Source organism: Dasypus novemcinctus, chromosome 7, assembly GCF_030445035.2.
Source record: "Dasypus novemcinctus isolate mDasNov1 chromosome 7, mDasNov1.1.hap2, whole genome shotgun sequence".
NCBI classification, from domain to species: domain Eukaryota; kingdom Metazoa; phylum Chordata; class Mammalia; order Cingulata; family Dasypodidae; genus Dasypus; species Dasypus novemcinctus.
The window spans coordinates 3,304,548-3,327,899 of NC_080679.1; positions in this window are offsets into that span (position 1 = coordinate 3,304,548).

Below are 23,352 nucleotides of genomic sequence, written 5' to 3' on the forward strand. Positions count from 1 at the left end.
TTCTGAGAGCCTTGAAGAGCTGAATTCATGGTGTGAGGACAGTGTTTACGTTTCCTTCCACTTCTGCCCTACATGTTCTCCCGTCCATACAGGTGATGTCCCCTCCTCAAGGCTATTCTGTGCTTTGGTATGCATCTAATCTTGCCAAGGAACACCATACTATTTTCCTAGTTCATTAATTCAGGCAATACATACTGTGGACCCCCTCTACATAACTTCCTTGCCAGGTGATGATTATATCATCAGGCCAGGCTAGATGCTGAGCAGTGACAGCCCTCATGAGACTCGAACAATGCTCTCTGTCTGTCTGTTTTCCATGTAGGACTGTCAGCCCTCACCTCCCTGTCTCTAATTTTGCCACTGAGCATGGTGGCACTACTCGCTGAGTTCTCTGTATCCTCGGGGGCCTTGGGGAGTTTCTCACACTATCCAGCTGCTGTACTCATCATGGAAGGCCTGGCTCCCTTGGTCTTAGCTCAGCGGGATGGGGAGCTGTGGCCCAGGGAGGAAGCCCTGCCCTCCTCTCTTCTCTCCTTTAGCCCCTTCCCATGGTCTTCAGCCTTCCCATTTAGCTGGGGGGCTTTAGGCAGACTCCACCCATTTCTGTTGTAACCAGTGTTCCTTTTCAGCCTATTTCCATATGGAATCTCTTGTAACTGCATAGACCACACACTAGTGATGTGAGAGGGCTGCACACTGCAAAATATGTTGGATCCCAGGTGATTAATGAAGACCAGTAGGAATGGGGAGAGACTTGTGGCCCACTGAGGAGGGATGGGGAGGGATCTGAGTGAAAGAGGAGCTGACCTCGCAGCATTAGGAAACCTCATTTGAGCTCCGCACAGTGGACCTGCTGCCCAAGGGGAGTGAGCTCCCAGAGTGGAGGAAGTGAGGTCACATGTCCCAGAGGATGCTTCCAGATCCTACTGACCCTCCTGCTTTCCATTGTTGAAGACTTCGCAGTGTTCACTGAGAACCAGATATCCCACAAAAATGGGTGCAGGGGAAAGGATGGGCTGGACCCTCTCCCTCTCCTGGGAGAATTTCCATCCAATCCCCCGAGTTCGGGAACAGGTCTCTGAGCCATGGCACCCAGGCCAAGTTCCCTGGACACTGGGCCCTGCCCCCTGAGGCTGCAGGGCTGGGAGGGGTGGGGAGATGGGGGAAGTAAGCAAGGTGTTCTCTGCAATTATCCTGGCCATAAACCTGGGGATGGCCTTTGAGTGGCGGAGCTGTCAGCCCTTCAAGCAGACCCCAGTGCTCTCTGGACTCAGTGGGGTCACTGCGGGTAGGATAAGCTCTCTGTCCATCACCATCACTATTACCAGAATTTTCCACCGTGAACAGAAGGCTATCAGGTTCTTCATTTTGTTTGAAAATTGCTTCACTATTTCTCTTGACAAACCCTTAGCATACCAGAGGAGTGACTACCTTAGTTTCTATGTGAGATGCTGAAACTTACAGGAATTTCATACATGTAAAATATGCTGGGATCTCCCTGGGACACTGAGTGTGGTCTCCAGGTCCATGTGGGACAGCAGCCTGCGATTGGAGTCTGAACCCTGAATGAATGCAGTGAAGGGACACTGTGACGCTCTGTCATGGACTTGTCACCTGCACCCCCCCCCCTTTCCCCCAGTAGTGTGACATCCAGGCTCAGCACCTTCACCCTCGGGTGGAGCTTGTTAGGAAGGTAGAATCTCCTCCCCACCTAGACCCACTGAATCTACCACCCACCTGGACTCACCCGTACTGAAACAGCCCACAGAGGGTCTGAGCCCAGGTAAGTGTGGGAGGCACTGCTCCCCATGACCTGATGCCCAAGGTCAGGCTTCAGGTCACCTATGGAGAGAAACCCAGAGCACCTACTGTCTACAAAGCCCTGCCACGCTCTGCACCAGGGTCTCTTTCAACTCCTGCATCCCTGATGGTGTATGCGTTGACCTTACCTTTTCCAGACCATGGTCAGGAGTCTCGCTCGGCCATACCAGGTCCAGTGCTCCAGGGTCTCCTGAGCTCCTGACCCCTGGTCTGTTGATGATAACAACCAACTCTGAGGACCACCTGCCCCTCCCGTTTAAGCCTTGCCTCCCTCTGCAGAGAAGTGAGACTGGGGAGAGGGACAGTGGCAGGTCCCTGGTTGCCTGTGGGAGTCCAGGTCCAAGAATCCAGCTTCTGCCTGCAGGTCCTGCACAGGACTCCCATGGAAGCAGGAGGGTCTCAGCTCAGCCCAGCTCTGCTGGGCACCTCATCCTGCATGCAGTGCTTTGTTGAGGTATCTGCACTCAGGGTCAGTCTCCTGGGATTTTTTTCTGTCCTGCACTGGAACTCATGGCCTCCTGTGACCAATTAGAGGAGACCTGGGGCCCTGCAGTGCCTGAAACTGTCAACTCCCTGGGTGCCAGAAACTAGCCCTGTCACTAATCCTCCTGTGATTGTCCTGACCTCCAAGATGGGGTGTGGGAAGCCTGATGCCCTCAGGGAGTTCTGGACTAAGCGTAAATGACTAGGAGGGTCTGGACGGCCCCAGAGCAGAGCCCTTGCTCCCTCCTCCACCTCCTCCTCTTCCTATGGCCCCACGCCCCACCTCAGCATGTTGGTAGAAGGAAAGGGATGCATGGGGCAAGTATCCTAGGAGCAGGACTATCTAGTCCACCCCAAATGGGTGACTCTGCCTCCTTCAGTCCCACTAACCTGAGAAATTACCTTCTTAATTAAATTTGGGAGTTATATAGGACCATCTCTAAATTCCCCTTCATTTTCTGATATTGTGTTTACAGCTTTTAAAAATTCTTTATTGTGAAAACTGAGAACAAACACATGCTGGAGGAAATTCAAGGATTTAGGAAGAGATAAAATCCAGACACTGCTCTCACCTTTAACCTCATAAAATATTCCATGTGCCAAACTCATGTTTAATATTTGGATAAAAACAGCCACCAAGCGGTCCTAAGTGCCAAACCAGAGCACTGCATCCAGGAACTGCAGAAATCACTTGAAGCACATGGAACATTTCCAAAATACTGCACCCAGATTGCTGATTGTGATTTTTCATATCTTATGAATGTGCTTTCTCACATGGTGGCATTACAGAAGACACCAACAGCATGAGCACAACCAGCCCCTGCCCCTAACTATTGGGAATTAAGCAATATACTTCTAAAGACATCCATGAGTCAAAAATAATCATAATTATTAAAATGATATGAACTGAATGACAATAATACAATTCAAAATCCAAATTTTATAATGCAATTAAGCAAGAGTTAGAGTAAAATTTATCTTTTACTTGCATATATTAGAGTGGGAAAATAGTTCACATTCACTCATTAAAGCTTCTATTTCAAGAAGCTATGAAAATAACAGCCAATTAAACACCTAGAATGTAGACAGAAACATTGAAATCAATGGAATATAAAAGATACATATGTAAGAGAAAATCAACAAAGTAAAAATTCATCAAGAAAGTTAGCAAAAATCATAGATGGCTAGAAAAATTGATGAAGAAAACTGTGAAACGAAAGTTTCTATATCTTTGAGAAATTGGGAACACATAGAACAGTAGTAAACAGCATTATACAAATCAATTTGACATGCTTAAGCTAATTGCCACATTCTTTGAATAGAAACATTCATAAACTAATGCAAAATGAAACAGAAAATCTGAATAATCTATAATCAGTAAGATTGATTCCTTAGTAAAAACCTTCCCCACGATGTAATAACCCTCTTATTATGTTAATTGCCTATAAAGAATATAAAAAAGGAAGCACTGACCCAAATCAATTTATAAGGCTGATATAATATTGACAGCAAACCTAGCAAGCATAGTTTAAAGAAGAAACTTTACAGGCAAATATTTCTCATTTAATATATATCCCCAAATCCTAAATAGAGTAATAGCAAATTTTGATATAATTAAATATTTACTATTTCATGACAAATTTAGATTTATTTACTACAACGATGGTGATTTATTTTTCCAAAATGGAGAATTGCATCCACCATCCATGTAGATAAGGCTTTTGACCACTTAAATTAAATAGAAAATTCAATTTTTTTAGGAATTGCAGAAAAAAAGATACACTTTAAAATTCATTAATGATAAAACCTCACACAAAATAATGAACATAAAGGATCATTCATTTTTTTAAAAAATTATTTATTTTTAAAAATTACATTAAAAAAATATGAGGTCCCATTTAACCCCACCTCCCCCACACACCACTCCCCCCACAGCAACACTTGCTCCCATCATCGTGACACATCCATTGCACCTGGTAAGAACATCTCTGAGCATCACTGCACCCCATAGTCAATGATCCACATCATAGCCCACACTCTCCCACGTTCCATCCAGTGGGCCCTGGGGGGATCTACAATGTTCCGTAATTGTCCGTGAAACACCACCCAGGACAACTCGATGTCCCGAAACCGGCTCCACATCTCATCTCTTGCTCCCATTCCCCAAACCCAGCAGCCACCATGGCTACCCTTCCCACACCCATTCCACATTTTCTCTGTGGACATTGGATTAGCTGTGTCCATTGCACATCTATGTCAAGCGGGGGCTTAGATTCCATATGGATACTGGATGCACTCCTCCTGCTTTCAGTTGTAGACACTCTAGGCTCCATGTTGTGGTGGTTGACCTTCTTCAACTCCATGTTAGCTGAGTGGGGTAAGTCCAATAAATCAAAGTGTAGAAGCTGAAGTCTGTTGAGGCTCTGGGCCTGGGTGTCATATTATCAGTCCAGAGATTCAAATCCCCTAAATATATATTAAACCCCAGCACCTATTACAGTTCCAATAAAGTAGCATGCAAGTCTTGTGAAAAGAGATCCCCTCTGAGTCCAATTCCATCACGCAGAAACACAGGCTCCAAAGAAGGGCCATCTGCCCTGGCAGTGAACCCCATCTGCCATGACCATAGAACCTGTGGGTCTCTTTATCTCTCAAAAGAACCAATACCTGGGGTTGTATCTACTTTATCTGTCTCTCAGACTCTGCTCAGTTGTGCATAAGGGCATTCCTTCTGACAACCTCCAGACTCTATTTTAGAGACTCATAGCCTTATAATCACATTTCTCCTTTCCATTTCCCCCTTACATTAGGTCAATCAGCATTTTGAAGTCATGTTATTATATGTAGACAGGGATATTCTGCTGATGCGTATTGAACCTTTAATTCAAGGTCATTTTCTAGTTGTATCTTCAGCTGGTATGTGGGAGTGGTCCCTCGGTGCCAGGGAGGCTCATCCCCGGGTGTCATGTCCCTCGCTGGGGGGAATGCACTGCATCTACATGCTGAATTTGGCTGTGAGAGTGGCCACATTTGAGTAACATGAAGGCTGTCAGGAGGAAACTCCCAGGCACAGTGCTACTCTAGGCCTTGTTCTTATTGCAGGTGTACAGGCTCAAAAGCATAGCCATTAGGATCAGGAGCCCACTGTTGGGCCCTCCTTCCTTCCTGGTTCTTGCTATTGCACCTGGGGGACTGCTGCTGCTCCTCCAGGGTCCACAACAGTGACCCCCCGGCCAGGGGCCCAGTACTCCCCCAGCTCTTGTTTTTAATTGTTTCCAATATGAGTATATCTAGACATTACTATATACCCTGGGCATATGCCCTATATAACTCCCTGTCAACCCTATATATCCTGTCAATAACATCCTATATCAGTATTCCTCCGCTGCCATTGTTGAACCACTCTGTGATCCAAAACTTCCTGTAAAGTGATTCCCAACAAATTGTCAGCTTCACAAGAGTCTTAGATCACCGAAATTCATATATACAATATACAGTACTTCCCCAGATCCACCATAAAACCTTTTCCCTTCCGCAGCGATAATCTTTTAACTTATTCATATCCTATTTCCTGAAACTGATGTAGAGATTCCGAGACAATAGCTTTCAAAAAAGGTGACATCTGTACTTACTATGTGGTCCATACTTTAGGTTGTACAGTTTTCTAAATTTTTTAGTTATCCTATGCTTTGCCTTATGGTTTACATTATTAGGCTGTCGTCCCCTATATGTTTTTGGTGTAATATTACATGTTTTATATTCATCTTCGTGTACTCTCACAAAACTCCTCTCTTGACCCCATATTTACTTTGGTTCCATCCATTCCACATCCATTTTCCCCTCCCCTTGGGGCCCCCCAACACCAGCCAATCTCCATTTCCCAAGAAGCCATGTCCAGAGATACTTGCAGCAGTATTCAGGGCCTAACTTTCTCAACTGCCCTGTTGCCTGGGAGCCATCCTTTCTCACGAGAGATACAGTTCTCTCTATCTGACGGCATTGGTCTTCTCCAGAATGTGGGTCCACCCCAACTCTCACTTCTTGGGTCTCTTCCCAATGGTACTACCCACCTTGGCATAATGAACCTTCAGCTATTCCCCCGGAGTCCGTCCCACATCAGACCATACCCCCTGAGCATCCTAAACAGTAACCCTCCTACTTATACTTTGATACGAGTTTCTCAACATTTTGTTCTCAACAAACACCTGACACTCTCCCATGTTCGTATGTCGCCCCTCCCTCCCCCCATTTTTTGGATAATATTACCCATCTGCCCATCCCCAGCCCCCTCCAACCCACAAAGCCCCATCCGAAGGCAACCCCTTGCCCCCATTTGTCCCTTTTTGTGCTCATACTTACCACCAGCTCATCACAGATTCCCCCCCTGCAGACGTTAACTCACATCCTTCCTCCACCCCCCGATTTCCTGTAAGCCTCTTTTCCACACTCTAGCTCTCTGAGGCAGTTTGCTTATTTCATATCATTGAGGTTATGTAGTATTTGTCCTTCAATGCCTGGGTTGCTTCACTCAACATAAGATTCTCAAGGTTCATCCATGTTATCACGTGTGATTGTAGTGTATTTGTTCTTACAGTCGAGTAGTATTCCATTGTGTGTATATACCACATTTTATTGATCCACTCGTCTGTTGATGGACATGTGGATTGATTCCAACTTTTGGCGATAGTGAACAATGCTGCTATGAACATTGGTGTACATATATCGGTTTGTGTCCTTATTTTCAGTTCTGATGGGTATATACCCAGCAGTGGTATAGCTGGGTCATATGGCAAATCTATGGTTAGTTTTTTGAGAAACTGCCAAACTGTCCTCCAGAATGGTTGGATCCTTCTGCATTCCCACCAGCAGTGGATTAGTGTTTCCCTTTCTTCACATCCTCTCCAGCATTTGTATTCTTCTGTTTTTTTTCATAGCTGCCAATCTTATGGGAGTAAGATGGTATCTCATTGTAGTTTTGATTTGCATTTCCCTGATAGCTAGAGATTTGGAGCATTTTTTCATGTGCTTTTTAGCCATTTGTATTTCTTCTTTGGAGAAGTGTCTGTTTAAATCTTTTTCCCATTTTTTAAATGGGTTGTTTATCTTTTTGTTTTCAAGATATATGAGTTCTTTATATATGCAAGTTGTAAGTCTCTTATCAGATATATGGTTGCCAAATATTTTCTCCCATTGTGTGGGTTCCCTTTTTACTTTCTTGACAAATTCCTTTGAGGTGCAGAAGGCTTTAATTTTGAGGAAGTCCCATTTATCTATTTGTTCTTTTGCTGCTCGTGCTTTTGGTGTGATATTCATGAATCCATTTCCTATTACAAGGTCCTGTAGATGTTTCCCTACACTGCTTTCCAAGATCTTTATGGTCTTGGCTCTTATATTTAGGTCTTTGATCCATCTTGAGTTGATCTTTGTATAAGGTGTTAGATGGTAATCCTCTTTCATTCTTCTACATATGACTATCCTGTTCTCCAGGCACCATTTGTTGAATAGGCCATTCTCTCCCAGTTGAGAGGGTTTGGTGGCTTTATTGAATATTATATGGCTATATACTTGAGGTTCTATATCTGAACTTTCATTCAATTCCATTGGTCTGTGTGTCTCTCCTTATGCCAATACCATGCTGTTTTCACTACTGTAGCTTTGTAGTATGTTTTGAAGTCAGGCAGTGTGATTCCTCCAATTTCGTTTTTCTTTTTCAATATGTCTTTGGCTATTCGGGGCCTCTTTCCTTTCCAAATAAATTTCATAGTTAGTTTTTCTAGTTCCTTAAAGAAGGCTGTGTTGATTTTTATTGGGATTGCATTGAATGTGTAGATCAGTTTTGGTAGGATAGACATCTTAATAATATTCAGTCTTCCTATTCATGAACAAGGAATATTCTTCCATTTATTTAGGTCTTCTTTGATTTCCTTGAACAGTCTTGTATAGTTCTCGGTGTACAAGTTTTTTACACCTTTAGTTAAATTTATTCCTAAGTATTTGATTTTTTTATTTACTATTGTGAATGGTATTTGTTTCTTGATTTCCTCCTGATATTGCTCATTATTGGTGTACAGAAATGCTATGGATTTTTGCGCATTGATCTTATAATCTGCGACTTTGCTGAACTCATTTATGAGTTCTAGCAGCTTTGTTGTAGATCTCTCAGGGTTTTCTATGTATAGGATCATGTCATCTGCAAATAATGAAATTTTGACTTCTTTCCTTCCAATTTGAATGCCTTTTATATCTGGTTCTTGCCTCAGTGCTCGAGCAAGTACTTCCAAGACAATGTTAAATAGGAGCAGAGATAATGGGCATCCTTGTCTTGTTCCTGAGTTTAGAGGGAAGGATTTTAGGATTTCTCCATTGTAAACAATGTGGACTGTAGGTTTTTCATATATACTCTTTATCATGTTCAAAAAGTTTCCTTGTATTCCGATCTTTTGGAGTGTTTTTATCAAGAAGGGGTGCTGTATTTTGTCAAATGCCTTTTCTGCATCTATAGATATAATCATGTGATTTTTTCCCTTCAATCTGTTTATATGTGTATCACATTGATTGATTTTCTTATGTTGAACCATCCTTGCATACCTGGAATAAATCCCACTTGGTCATGGTGTATAATTCGTTTAATGTGTTGTTGAATACGATTAGCAAGTATTTTGTTAAGTATTTTTGTGTCTAGGTTCCTTAGAGAAATTGGTCTGTACTTTTCCTTTCTTGTGGTGTCTTTGTTTGGCTTTGATACTAGGATAATGTTGGCATCATAAAAGGAGTTTTGCAATGTTCCTTCTGTTTCGATTTTTTGGAATAGTTTCAATAGGATTGGTGTTAGTTCTTTACGGAATGTTTTGTAGAATTCACCTGTGATGCCATCTGGCCCTGGGCTCTTCCTAGTTGGGAGGTTCTTAATGACTGATTCTATCTCTTTGCTTGTGATTGGTTTGTTAAGATCATCAATTTCTTCTTTCATCAATATGGTCTGCTTATGTATTTCTAGGAATTTGTCCATTTCCTCTAAATTGTCATTTTTGTTGGAATATAGTTTTTCAAAGTATCCTCTTATGATAGTCTTTATTTCTGTGGGGTCAGTGGTGATATCGCCTTTCTCATTTCTTATTTTGTGTATTTGCATCTTTTCTCTTTTTTTCTTTGTTAGTCTCGCTAAAGGTTTGTCAATTTTGTTGATCTTCTCAAAAAACCAGCTCTTGGTCTTGTTTATTTTTTCAAGTGCTTTCTTATTTTCTATTTCATTTAGTTCTGCTCTTATCTTTGTTATTTCCTTCCTTCTTCTTCCTGTTGGGTTACTTTGGTGTTGTTTTTCTAATTCTGTCAAAAGTGCAGTTAGTTCTTCAATTTTTGCTCTTTCTTCTTTTTGAGATGTGAATTTATGGCTATAAATTTCCCTCTCAGTACCGCTTTTGCTGCAAAGGATCATTCTTAATCTGATAAAATGTCTCTGAATATGAATGAATGGATGAATTAATAAATGAAGGAATGATTAAATAAGTGAATGAATGAATGATGAGACACTGGCATCACACTTAAAGCTCATGTATATAAAGCTTTCATCCTCAAGTGGGAAAAATCAAATATATCCTTTTCACCACTGGATTTCTACATTGTTCTGAAGAAACTAGTGAGTGCAGTAAGGGAAGAAAATGCTCAGGGACCTGAATCTCTGGACTTTCCATGTGATAGCCAGGCCCTGAGCCTCAGCAGACCTGCACCTCTTACCCTCTGTTTTATTGGACTTACTCCAGCCAGCTAACAGGAGGTGAAGAAGGTCAACTACCACACTGGGGAGCCAAGAGTACCTATAAATTCAAGCAGAAGAAATGCATCCATCATCCACGTGAAATCTAAGCTCCTTCTCGATATAGAGATAGAGTGGACATAACCATCCCAGGGTCCACAGGATGTAGGAATAGAGTATGGATTAGAGTAGACTTACTGATATTCTATTCTGAAACTATTGTGATTAGTAAAGGAAGAAAATATAGTATTGATGTAGAGAAAGTGGCCATGGTAGCTGCTGAGGGTAGGGAGAGGTAAGAAGAGATATGATGTGGGGGCATTTTCAGGACTTGGAGTTGTCCTGGATAGTTCTGCAGGGACAGATGCTGGACATTGTATGTCCTGTCATGGCCCACTGGGTGGACTGGGGGAGAGTATAAACTGCCATGTAAACCACTGTCCATGTAGTGCAGCAGTGATCCAAAATGTATTCACCAAATGCAATGAATGTGCCATGATGATGAAAGAGGTTGTTGATGAGGGACGAGTGGGGTGAGGGTGGTGAGGGCTATATGGGGACCTCATATTTTTTTAATGTAACACTAAAAATAATAAAGACACAAAAAAGAAAGGGAAGAAAATGATACAAAAAATATATCATTTAGAAAAGAAGATTTAGAAATCTTATTTAAGATGACCTAATTTTGTTCATAGTGAATTCTGGAGAATCTACCATGAAATACTGGAATTTAAAAATGCACAGTATGATCCCTGTGCAAAAATCAATTGCATTTGCACATGCTAGCTAGTAAAAGAACAAAGATAATATTCATTCTAATTGCCACTTAAGAGAACACCCAAAATATCCAATACCAGGATTAAACCTAACACAGTATATTTAAGATATCTGAGCTAAAAGCATAAAACATCACTGGGAGAAATTAAACAAACAAATGAGGCATATGTCTTGTTTATGATTTTAAATCTTTCCAAATTGATATATAAGGTTATTACAATTCCAGAAAAATTCTAGGAAGTTTATCTTACTTTTTAAATTTATTTTTTAGAGTAGTGGTAAGTTTATAGGAAAATAATGGAGAAAGTAAACTGTTACGATATATGACCCCACACACACAGTTTTCCCCAATACTTAAATTTTGCTTTTTTTAGTTTTTTAAAATTTTTATTTAATTGTCTTTTTTTAAGAAGATACATAAGTCACAAAAAATGTTTATTAAAAAATATGAGATTCCTGTATAACCCACACCCCACCCCATGCCCACTAGTCCCACATCAACAACAGCTTTCATCATTGCTGCACAATCATTGCACTTGGTGAATACGTTTTGAGCACTGCTACATTGCATGGATTATAGTTTACATTGTAGTTTACACTCTCCCTGGTTCCACTCAGTGGGTTATTGCAGGATATATAATGTCCTGCATCTGTCCCTGCAATATCATTCAGGACAACTCCAAGTCCTGAAAATGCCCCCATATCACACTTCTTCTTCCCTCTCCCTGCCCTCAGCAACTGTCATGGCCTCTGTCTCCACATCAATGATATAATTTCTTCCATTGCTGGAGTCACAATAATTCTAAGCTAGGATACCAGTAAGTCTATTGAATCCATATTTTATTCCTCCATCTTGAGAACCCTGGGATGGCAGTGCCCACTCCTCCTCCAAATTGAAAGGGGGCTTAGAACCCACATGGCTGATGAATGGGATACTCCTGCTTGCAGTTGTAGACTCTCTTGGTTCTTTGGTGTGCTGATTGACCATCTTCACCTCCTTGTTAACTGACCTGGATAAATCTGACGAACCGTAGAGTAGGTGTTGCAATTCTGCTGAGGCTCAGGGCCCAGCTGGTACATGCACAGTCTAGAGATTCAAGTCCCCTGGGCATAGACCAACCCCAGAGCCAACCACAGGTTCAGTAAAAGTGACAGAAGAGACATGTGTAGAGAAGTCACACCTGAGTCCAACTCCATCGCACTCAGGAGCACAAATTCCAAAGTAGGTCCCACTGACAAGGCACTGAACTCCAGAACCATCTGCCATGATGGTAGGAACTGTGTGTCTCCATAGTAGGATCCTGCTGAGATGTGCATAAGTGTGACCCCTCTGATGACCTCCCAGCTCATTTTGAAGTCTCTTAGCGGTATAAGCTTATTTGCCTTTACCATTTCCTCCTTTTATTCAAGGCCTTTTTCTAGTTGCATCAGCAGCTGGTGCTTGGTAGTAATCAATCCTTCAGTGCCAGGGAGGCTTCTCCCTGGGAGTCGTGTCCCATGCTGTGGGGAAGATACTGCATTTACATACTGAGTTTGGCTTACAGTATGGCCACAATTGAGCAACATGGAGGTTCTCAGGAGGTAACTCTTAGGCACCCTGCAGCTCTAGACCAAGTTGAAATTTCAAGCACACAGGCTCATAAGCATAGTCATCAGTGTCAAGGGCCCATCATTAAGTCATCCTTCTCCACTAGTATTTGCCCTTGCACATGGGGGAATGGTGTTGTTCCACTGAGGAATGTGACAGACCTCCCCAGGATGAGTACTCACCACTCTGTCAGTTGTCATGTGAAACCCTACCCACTACAACAATATTCAACAAATATTCTAACATATCTGTATACCCTATCTGCATGTCCTGGTGAACTCCCTCTCACCCATGCATAATGCATCAGTGATACCCCACACCAATGCTCCTTCCCTACTACAGCTGAATTGAATCCCTCTGTGATACAAAACTTCTTTAAAAACGAAACCTAATATATTGCCAAATTCATTTTATAGGAAAGTGAAATAGTAATGATAGGTTTAGTGTGGTATATGTGTTACAATTGATGAGCCAAGATTATTATATTTATATTATTAACTAAGGTCCATGGTGTACCTTAAGGTTCATTCTTTCCATGGTACTGTTATAAGAAGTTTAAAGTTTTTTTAGTGGTCATAAATAGACAATGTAAAATTTCCTATTATAACCACTTTCATGTATACAATTCAGTGGTATTAATTATGTTCGCCATGTGGTGCTAAGATCAATGTCATTCATTGCTAAAACTATCCCATCACCCCAAAGAGAAACTTATTACCAAATAAGTTTTAAAGCCCCTTTCCCCATATCTACATGTGGCCACCCCTCGGGCTGAAGTGTGGTTTGCTGGCCTGGCAGGGGAGCAGCCGCAGTAGGCCTAATTCCGCTGCCCCCATAATAGGGTGGCTGGTCGGACTCACCGCCACCCCTGAAGGGAGCTCGGCATGGGAGCAGAGTGCCCTCGGGTCTCCCCTTCTCGGCAGCCATGCTTCCACGGCTGCCCCTCCTCCCAGATGGCACCACACGATGCCTGTGGGGCGGCATCCTTCTTCTTCTTTCTCCCTGCGCAGGTGCAGGGCGGAAAATTCCAGTCTGCCCTTTTCCCCTCCCCCGACAGCAGCAACAGCCAGGCGTGGGCAGAAAAATCCAGTCTGCCCTTTTCCCTCCCCCCGACAGCAGCAACAGCCAGGCGTGGGTGGGAAACTCCAGTCTGCCCTCTACCCCAGCAACAGCAGCCACCAATCCCTAAACCCTGCTCCTTCCCCCAGCAACAGCAACAGCCAATCCCTAACCACCACCCCTCCCCCTTCCAGTACCTCCCACTGACCTTTCTCCGGCAACCAATCAGAACAGGGCATGGCTTCGACCAATCAGCCTTCCCCAGCCCCTATAAAACTGTTGCTTCTCCCTCAATAAAGTGGACCTGCGTGTTTACCTCATCTCCGCGGTAGTTCTTCTGCCGTGCGCCCTCCAGTCCTGAGAGCCCCCGACAAGGGCCTGGCCTCCCTTGTCCCCAGTTCGTCGCCTGCTTCTCCGGACGACCCCCTCGTCGCCGGCTTCGCCGGGTGACCCCGTCAGCCGAACCGCGCAACCCCTGTGAGACCGATCCCTCGTCTGCTGCAGGACCGACCCCTCGTCCCAAGTGGGACCGACCCCTCGTCCCAAGCGGGACCGACCCCTCATCCCAAGTGGGACCGACCCCTCGTCCGCAGCCAGACCCCACCTCTACCGACCGAGCAAACTGTCGCAGCTGGCGCCCAACGTGGGGCAGTGCAACCCCACCACAGCCTCACTCCATTACCTGGCGGCACCCCCCCCCTCTCTTCTCACCGTGGGGCTTCTCTCGTGCAACATTGCTGCTACCTGAGCCTTGGCTACCTCATATGATCTACGGCAGTCTGGGAGAATCGCTGGATGGCTTTCTCCTTCCATGTCGGGGGCTTATACTGACCCGCTTTGATTAAGAGGAGCCTTGGATTTCTCGGGAGTGCGCGCTTGCACGTCTGAAGTAACCCTACCACAGCCCTACGCCCTCCTCTCTTCTCACCCCTATCTTTTCGCTCTGCATTGCTGCTCCTGAACTTTGGTGACCTCATACGATCCACGGCGGTCTGGGAGAATCACTGGATGGCTTTCTCCTTCCATGTTGGGGGCTTATACCGACCCGCTATGATTAAGAGGCACCAATAAAACTCTCAGGAGCGCGTGCCTGAGCACCTCCACCCCTGCCTTCACCTCTGCCTCCTCCCCTCTGCGCTTGCTCCCCTTTGCCTTGCTTTACTGCTCGTCGTTCCATCTTCCCCTCGTCGGGGCCTTCTTTTGGCCCGTGACCACCGTCGGAGTCCCATTGGCTCCTACCCCTCGTCTCACCACGCACCTCGGCTCCCATCGCCATGCTCTCAAGATTGGGCCACCCCATGTCAGCCCGCCCCATTAACATCGGCCTCTCTCGCACCTGTGGAGACTTTGGCCTTCTTGTTGTCCTCGCCTACGTCTCCACCACTCCCGATGCTGCCGCCACCACCGTCGCTGGTGCCCTGACGCGACTTGTCCTCACAGCTGCGATCCTCCAGACCATCACACAGTCTGCCTCTGCCACTCTTCGCCGCCAAGAAGAGATCAACTACCTGTAACGCGCTGTCACCATGGACTTTTAACAACAGATGGATCTTATAGCCACCGAGATCAATGAGAATTGGACATTGGCCACCCTTGCTTGCAACGGCAAGATACCACCCCCCAAATTGTACATTTGTATCCCCGTCATACCCACCTCCCTCTTCAGCCCCGCTTCCCTCATTGCTTACTGCCTCTTGGCCTCGGCTACTTGTTCCTGCTGCCATCCTGGCACTTATTTGAAAAGAAGGGGGAAATGTGGCCACCCCTTGGGCTGAAGTGTGGTTTGCTGGCCTGGCAGGGGAGCAGCCGTGGTAGGCCTAATTCCGCTGCCCCCATAATAGGGTGGCTGGTCGGACTCACCGCCACCCCTGAAGGGAGCTCAGCATGGGCGCAGAGTGTCCTCAGGTCTCCCCTTCTCGGCAGCCGTGCTTCTGCGGCCGCCCCTCCTCCTGGATGGCGCCACACGATGCCTGTGGGGTGGCACCCTTCTTCTTCTTTCTCCCTGTGCAGGTGCAGGGCGGAAAATTCCAGTCTGCCCTTTTCCCCTCCCCCGACAGCAGCAACAGCCAGGCATGGGCGGAAAAATCCAGTCTGCCCTTTTCCCTCCCCCCGACAGCAGCAACAGCCAGGTGTGGGCGGGAAACTCCAGTCTGCCCTCTACCCCAGCAACAGCAGCCACCAATCCCTAAACCCTGCTCCTTCCCCCAGCAACAGCAACAGCCAATCCCTAACCACCGCCCCTCCCCCTTCCAGTACCTCCCACTGACCTTTCTCCGGCAACCAATCAGAACAGGGCATGGCTTCGACCAATCAGCCTTCCCCAGCCCCTATAAAACTGTTGCCTCTCCCTCAATAAAGTGGACCTGCGTGTTTACCTCGTCTCTGCGGTAGTTCTTCTGCCATGCACCCTCCAGTCCTGAGAGCCCCCGACAAGGGCCTGGCCTCCCTTGTCCCCAGTTTGTTGCCTGCTTCTCCGGGCGACCCCCTCGTTGCCAGCTTCGCCGGGCGACCCCATCAGCCAAACCACGCAACCCCTGTGAGACCGATCCCTCGTCTGCTGCAGGACCGACCCCTCGTCCCAAGTGGGACCGACCCCTCGTCCCAAGTGGGACCAACCCCTCATCCGCAGCCAGATCCCACCTCTACCGACCGAGAAAACCGTCGCATCTACATGCATTCTAGGTAACCTGCCTTCTAATTTCTGAGTATGCATTGGTATGTTCTAATTCTTTAATTTAAATTATATCACACTATAGTTCTCCTGTTTTGTCTGGCTTATTCACTCAACCTAATATCTTCAAGGCTCATCTAGATTGCAGCATTTATTGAACTTCATTTATTTTATAACTGAATAATGTTTCATTGCATATATATGCCACATTTTGTTTATTCATTCATCCATTGAAGGACATTTAGATAGCTTCCACTTTTGACTATTGTTAATAATACTGCTGTGAACATTGATGAATATATTTTTGTCTGATTCTCTGCTTTCAATTTCTTGGATATATACCTGGTATTGGGATTGCTGAGTCATACAGTAAATCTACACAAAGCTTTCTGAGGAAATACCAACTTTTTCAACAGTGGTTGCACACTTATACATTCCCACCAACAATCTAAATGGGTTTCTATTTCTTTGCATCCTTGTGGGAACTTGTTCTTTTCTCTTTTTTAATAATTGCCATTCTAGTGGGAGTGAAGTGGTAACTCAATTTGTTTTTTATTTGCATTTCCCTAATGGCTAATGAAGTTGAGCATCTTTTCATGTGATCTTTGGCCATTTGTGCATCTTCTTTTGAGATATGTCTGTTTGACCCCTCTGCCTATTCTTTAGTTTGGTTGTTTTTCTTTTTGTTGTTGAGTCATAGGTATTCTTTACATATTCAGCATATTTAACTCTTAACATATGTGGTTTCCAATTATATTCTCCCATTATGCATCTTTTCACTTTCTTGATAATGTTCTGTGATGCTTGAAGTTTTATATTTTGATCTATTGCAATTTATCTATTTTTCTTTTGTCACTCATGATATTAATGTAAAGTCTAGAATCCATTGCCTAGTACAGGGTACTGAAGATATTTCCTTATTTTCAACTTGGAATTTTGTAATTTTAGTTCTTACACTTAAGTCTTTGTTACATTTGAGTTAATTTTTGAATATGGTGTAAAGTAGAGATCTACTTTCATTCTTTTGCATAGAGATATCCAGTTTTCCTAGTACCATTTGTTGAAGAAACAATACCTTCCTTATTAAGTGGACATGAGGGGGGTGGGGGGTATATGCAGACCTCATATTTTTTTAATGTAATATTAAAAAAATAAATAAAGACAAAAAAATCAACTGGCCAAAGAGTCAAGGGTTTATTTGTGAATTCTGTCTTTCATTCTGTTGGTCTACTTGAGTGCCTTTGTGTAATTAACATGCTGTTTTAATTAGTGTAACTTTGCACTTAGTTTAAAAATCAGGAGTTGAGAATGCTCCAACTTGTTCAAAGATAACTTTGGCTCTTCAAGTTCCTGCACACTTTCACTGGGATTTGCATGTTTGCTTGTCCAGTTCTGCAAAGAAAGTTGTTGGAATATTAATTTGAGTTGTAATGAAGCTGTAAATCTCTTTCTGTAGAGTTGACTTCTTAACAATATTTAGTCTTCCAATGCATGAACATGAGATATCTTACTCTTATCTAGGTCTTCATTAATTTCTTTCTGCATTCACTATTTTTTCATTTTCTTCATGTGAGTCCTTTATATCTTTGGTTAACTTTATTTCTAAACCTTTTAATTTTTCAGTTGCTCTTGTAAATGGCATCTTTTAAATTGCTATCCTCTTCTGTGTTATTCATTACTAGAATATAGTAACTACTGATATTTGTGTGTTGATCCTTTACCTTTCCAGTTTTTTTTTTTATTATGTTTATAAGCTGTAGTACTTTCTTTGTGAACTTTCTTGGGATTTTTTCAAATTTATATATTTTCTCTTTATTTTTTGAAATGTTACATTCAAAAAGTATGAGGTCCCCATATACCACCCACCCTCCCTCACCCCACTCCTCCTATATCAACAACCTCTTTCATCATCATGGGGCATTCATTTCATTTGGTGAATACATTTTGGAGCCCTGCTGCCCCACACAGATAATGGTTTACATCGTAGTGTACACTTTCTCCCAATCCATCCAGTGGGCCATGACAGGACATACAATGTCCAGCAACTGTCCCTGTAGTACCACCCAGGACAACTCCAAGTCCTGAAAATGCCCCCTCATTTATATAAGGGCTTATCATCTGCATAAAGAGAAATATTAACTTCTTCTCCAACTTGGGTTAATTTTATTTTATTTACTTGCCTGTTGTTTTAGTCAGAACTTCCAGTACAATGCTGAATAGCAGGGGTGAATGTAGACTTCCTTACCTGGTGCCTTATTTTAGGAGGAAAGGTCTTTTCTTTTCAGGGTCAAGTATGTTGTTAATTGTTGTTTTTCATGTGTGCCCTTTGTCATGTTGAGGAAGTTTCATTCTGTTCCTAGTTTTCTAATATTTTTTATCAAAAGAGGTGCTGGATATTGTTAAATGTCTTTTCTGCATCAAATGAGAGGATCTTTTGGTGTTTTTACTTCATATCATTCTATTAATATGATCTATTATATTATTATTTTCTTATTTTGAACCATCCTTGCATTCCTTGGAAAAATCCCACTTCATTGTATCTATAATCCTTCCAATTTGCTGTTGAATCCAGTTTGATAGTATTTTCTTAAGGTTGTTTACATCTATATCTATAAGTGTATTGGATCATAATTTTCCTTTCTTGTGATATCTTTATCTGGCTTTGGTATTAAGATGATGCCAACTTCAAAATAATAGGAAGTGATCCTGCCTCCTCAATTTTTTGGAAGAATTTTTATAAGAGTAGTGCTTCTTCTTCTTTGAATGTTTCTTAAAATTCATGAGTGGAGCCATCAGGACCTGAACTTTTCCTTTACATGAGGTTTATAAAATATTGATTCAAAATCTTTACTTGCATTGGTTTGTTGAAGTCTTCTACTTCTTCTTGGTTTAATTTTGATAATTTGTGTTTTTCTAGGGATTTGTCCATATCATCTAGGTTATCTATATGTTGATATGCAATAATTAATAGTATACTCTAATATTCCTTTTTATTTCTGTTTGTTTTATAGCAATATACCCCCTTTGATTTCTGATTTTTTAAATTTGTGTACTCTTTCTTTTGTAATTTATCAGTCTACCTAAATGATCATTGAATTTATTGATCTTTTCAAGGAACCAACTTTGGTTTCATTAATTCTATTGTTTTTCTATTTAATATTTTATTTGTATTCTCTCCAATTCTTGTATTTCCTTTGTTCTGCCTGCTTTGACTTTAATTTGGTATTCATTTTCTAGTTTCTCCAGGTGTGAGGTTAAGGTAATGATTTGGGCTAAGTCTAGTTTTTCATATGTAGGAATTGAGAGCTATAAGTTTCCCTTCAAGCACAGCTTTTGCTATGTGTCACAGGTTTTGGTTTGCTGTATTTTTAAAGTCTTCTCTAGATATTTTCAAATTTTCCTTGTGATTTCTTTTTTGATCCATTTTTAAAGTGCACTATTTAATTTTTGCATATTAGTGAATTTTCCATTTTTCCCTCTGTTATTGATTTTTAGCTTCATTCTATTGTGGTTGAAGAAGAGACATTGGATGATTTCAATTTTTAAAAGTGTATTGAGAACTTTTTGTGATCTCACTATGGTCTCTCTTAGAGAATGATCCATATGCACCAAAAAAGACATGTATTCTAATGTTGTTGGTTAAAGTAACTCCATATACCATTTTCTGTTAATGAAAACCACACATATACAACACCCAATTAATTATTTTTCTTGACCTATTGCCAATAGCAAATGAGCTCACAGATTATCAAAAGATATATCCAAGAGTGCTCCTAGGAAAGTGGATGTGGCTCAAGTGATTGGTCTTCCATCTACCAAATGTGAGGAACCAGGTTCAATCCCTGTGACCTCCTGGTAAAAAGAAAAGAAATGTGGCTGCATGGTGAGTCAATGCCCACATGGCAAGCCAGTGTCCATGTGAGTGAGTCATGCAGCTAGGTGATGATGCAACAAAAGAGAGACAAGGAGAGAGTCAAGGTGAAGTGCAGCAAAAACCATAAACTGACATGGCACAGTTGACAGGGACTCTCCCACATCAGAGGTCCACTGAGATCAAATCTCAGTGAATCATAGGGGAGAAACAAGAAGAGAAGACAAAAAAGAGAAACAGATACAGAATATCTACAGCACATGTGCACAGACAGAAAAAAAACCCCCACAAAAAACAGAAACAAAAAACAAAGCAAAACAGCAGAGTCGGGGAGGGGGAAGGGAAAATAAATAGTAGAGTAAAACCAGGAGAATGATTGCTTTATTGATGCATGCATGAATTCTATAAAATCATAGACATTTTGTTTAGCAGACAAACACTGAGTGATTCAATTTAGGTGATATTCAAAAACTGACACAGTGGCTATGTTGACAGAGATGAGATTAGTGTTTATCCACCTGGCAGTGCATCAAACCAAGCTCATGAGAAAGCCATCCACAATGTTTACTGTATTTTCTATTGTTACCTAGGTAGTACTTACAGTGTTGTATATGAATGTAAATAATACACATAGATTTTCAACCAAAGGTGCTGGATAACATTTGCAAAAATGAATCTAGATACTAACTTGTCTTTCCCACACATTAACTCACAATGGATAATAGACCAAAATGTAAATGAAAAAGTCAGTATTGTTGGAAGATAACATAAGGGAAAATTTAGGTGATATTAAATATGATTATGATACAGTATCAAAAACAATACTGGATAGCATGGCAAGATGGTGTCCGAGTGAGTACACCCTTGTCTTCTCTCCTGCAAAGGACTGCCTGAGTGGGGATGGAATTCTGCTGGAATGGGCTGTTTCAGGAACCTACAAAGTAGGAGGTGTTGGATGTAAATCTGGAGAGACTGTGACAAAAGTAGTGCTTGCTCAATGTAAACTTGTGGGTTTCTAACACTGAAGTCAGAAACTGTAGGAAGGAAAAACCCTTCCCCCTAGGACTGAGGACCACACAGTTCCCTGAAAACTGACAGTTGTGCATCAGCATTCCTGATCCCCATGTTCCCCAAACATGCAATCCCCAAGCCTGTGTTCTGTTCCCAGAAACTCCATAACCCACATTCCATAGACCCATGTACACTGGGTACACATTCTCCCAGGACTCTGTTTCCTGAACCCAGCTCTCCCTGAAATCCAGCATTCCCTTTGCCCTCTGGCCTTGGACTAATTCTGGGACTGGGGAGGATTTGGTGGGAGGTGCAGAGGAGACTGAAGAGTGCAGGTTCAATTTTCTGGTTCCCCCCTTTTTTTAAACTTGGAGAAGCATAGCAGCTGGCTTGTGGAGAGCCTAGGAAGAGAGGAGAGGCAAATCTGCTGAGAGTGCCCAATTTACCTAAATAGGAAACTTGGTCTGGGAGTAGGGGAAGTCAGAAAATTAACTAACCCCCCTATAGCACACCTAAGGGAGAGGGATGGTAGGACTTGCTTTGCAGGCTTCCAATAACATATTTAGGGTCCCTGGCAAGGTATGGGTGCTCTTTCTCAAGAAAGAGGGTCATTATTTTTTGTAGTGAGTGGGTTCACCAAGGACCCATTTGAATCTCCTAAGTGACCCCTCACATAGCCTTCTTTCTGCCCTGGGAGAGAGGGAAGTGAGGAAGGGAGAAAGGGGAAGGTCAGACTTCTAAGCAGTTTATTCAATTGCAAAGAGGATCCCATGCTTGAGGCGTTGTCTGGTCTTGATTGTTGATATGTTTTCTTGTTTTTCCTTCCTCTTTATATCCCAATGGCCTGTTTTTCTTTTTCTTTTCTTCTTTGTCTTTTTCTTGCCTGCTTTTTTTCTCCCTTTTATTTCTTCTTTTTTCTTTTTCTTTTTATATTAGGTGCTATAGGCCATGTTTCTTATTTGCTATGCTTCCTCATCCTCAATTTCCTCATTTCTGCCTGTACTGATTTTGTCAAACAACACTATCCCTCTCCTTTTCATCTTTCTATTCTCTATCATCTATTTGATGTTTGAGTTTCTCTTACATTCCACCTCTCTTTGTTTAGTTTTCTGACTTTTTATTTCTAATACCTCTGTTCTGATTTCTATCTTTTATTCATTCTTTATATTATTGTCCTTCCTTTCCTCTTTCCCTCTCTCTTGACCACAAGGCCTTTAATTCATACTATATTCCTCCCTATATTCAGTTTACTATCTCATTAAAAGTACTCCACTTTTTTACTGTTATAACTTTACACAGCTTACATAAGTTTAATATTCATTCTCCTAGATCTCACATGCTTCTTCTGCTAATATTTCCTATCAGTACTACTATTATGCTTTTCTTTTCTTACCCTTTTTGCTGTGTCTGGCCCTAATATATTCCATCAAGGGAATTTAGCCAACAACAAGGAAATAGAACAAGAAGAACAAAGTGACAAATAGAAGACTTAAAATGCACACAAAAACAAAAACTAATGAATCCCTGGGACTAGACAAAGAAGCTAATCAACTGAATAAACCCATTAAGATAAAACGATGACAAGACAGCAAGAAAACACTGCAAACCATATCAATAATCAAGAAAATATAGCCCAATCCAATGAACAAACTAAAAACCAGGAAGAGGAGAAGAACACTGAGCAATTAATCAAAGGTCTCAAAACATATATCATGGACCAATTTAATGAAGTGAAAGAAGAGATTAAGGATATTAAGAAAGCACTTGGGGAGCATACAGAAGAAATTGTAATCTTACAGAAAAAGATAATAGATATGATGGTGATGAACAGTACAATTCAAGAAGTCAAAAATACACTCTCAGTTAATAACAGCAGATTTGAAGAGGCAGAGGAAAGAATTAGTGATGTGGAGGACAGTACATCTGAAATCAAACAGATAGTAGAATTGAGCAATAAAAAGATAGAAAAAATCCAACAGAGATTAAGAACCTGTATGACAACAAAAAATGCACAAACATACACATTATAGGCATCCCAGAAGGAAAAGAGTAGGGAAAGGAGACAGGGAAAGAAGGAAATAATGGCCAAAAACTTTCCAAACCTATTGAGGGAAATGGATATATATGTCCAGGAAGCACAATGCACCCAAAACAGCATAAATCCCAACTAGCCGACCCCAAGACATATACTTGTCAAGTTATCCAATGCTCAAGACAAAGAGAAATTACTGAAAGCAGCAAGAGAAAAGAGAACCATCACATAAAAGGGAGGCTCCATAAGATTAAGTGCTGGTTTCTCATCTGAAACCATAGAGGCA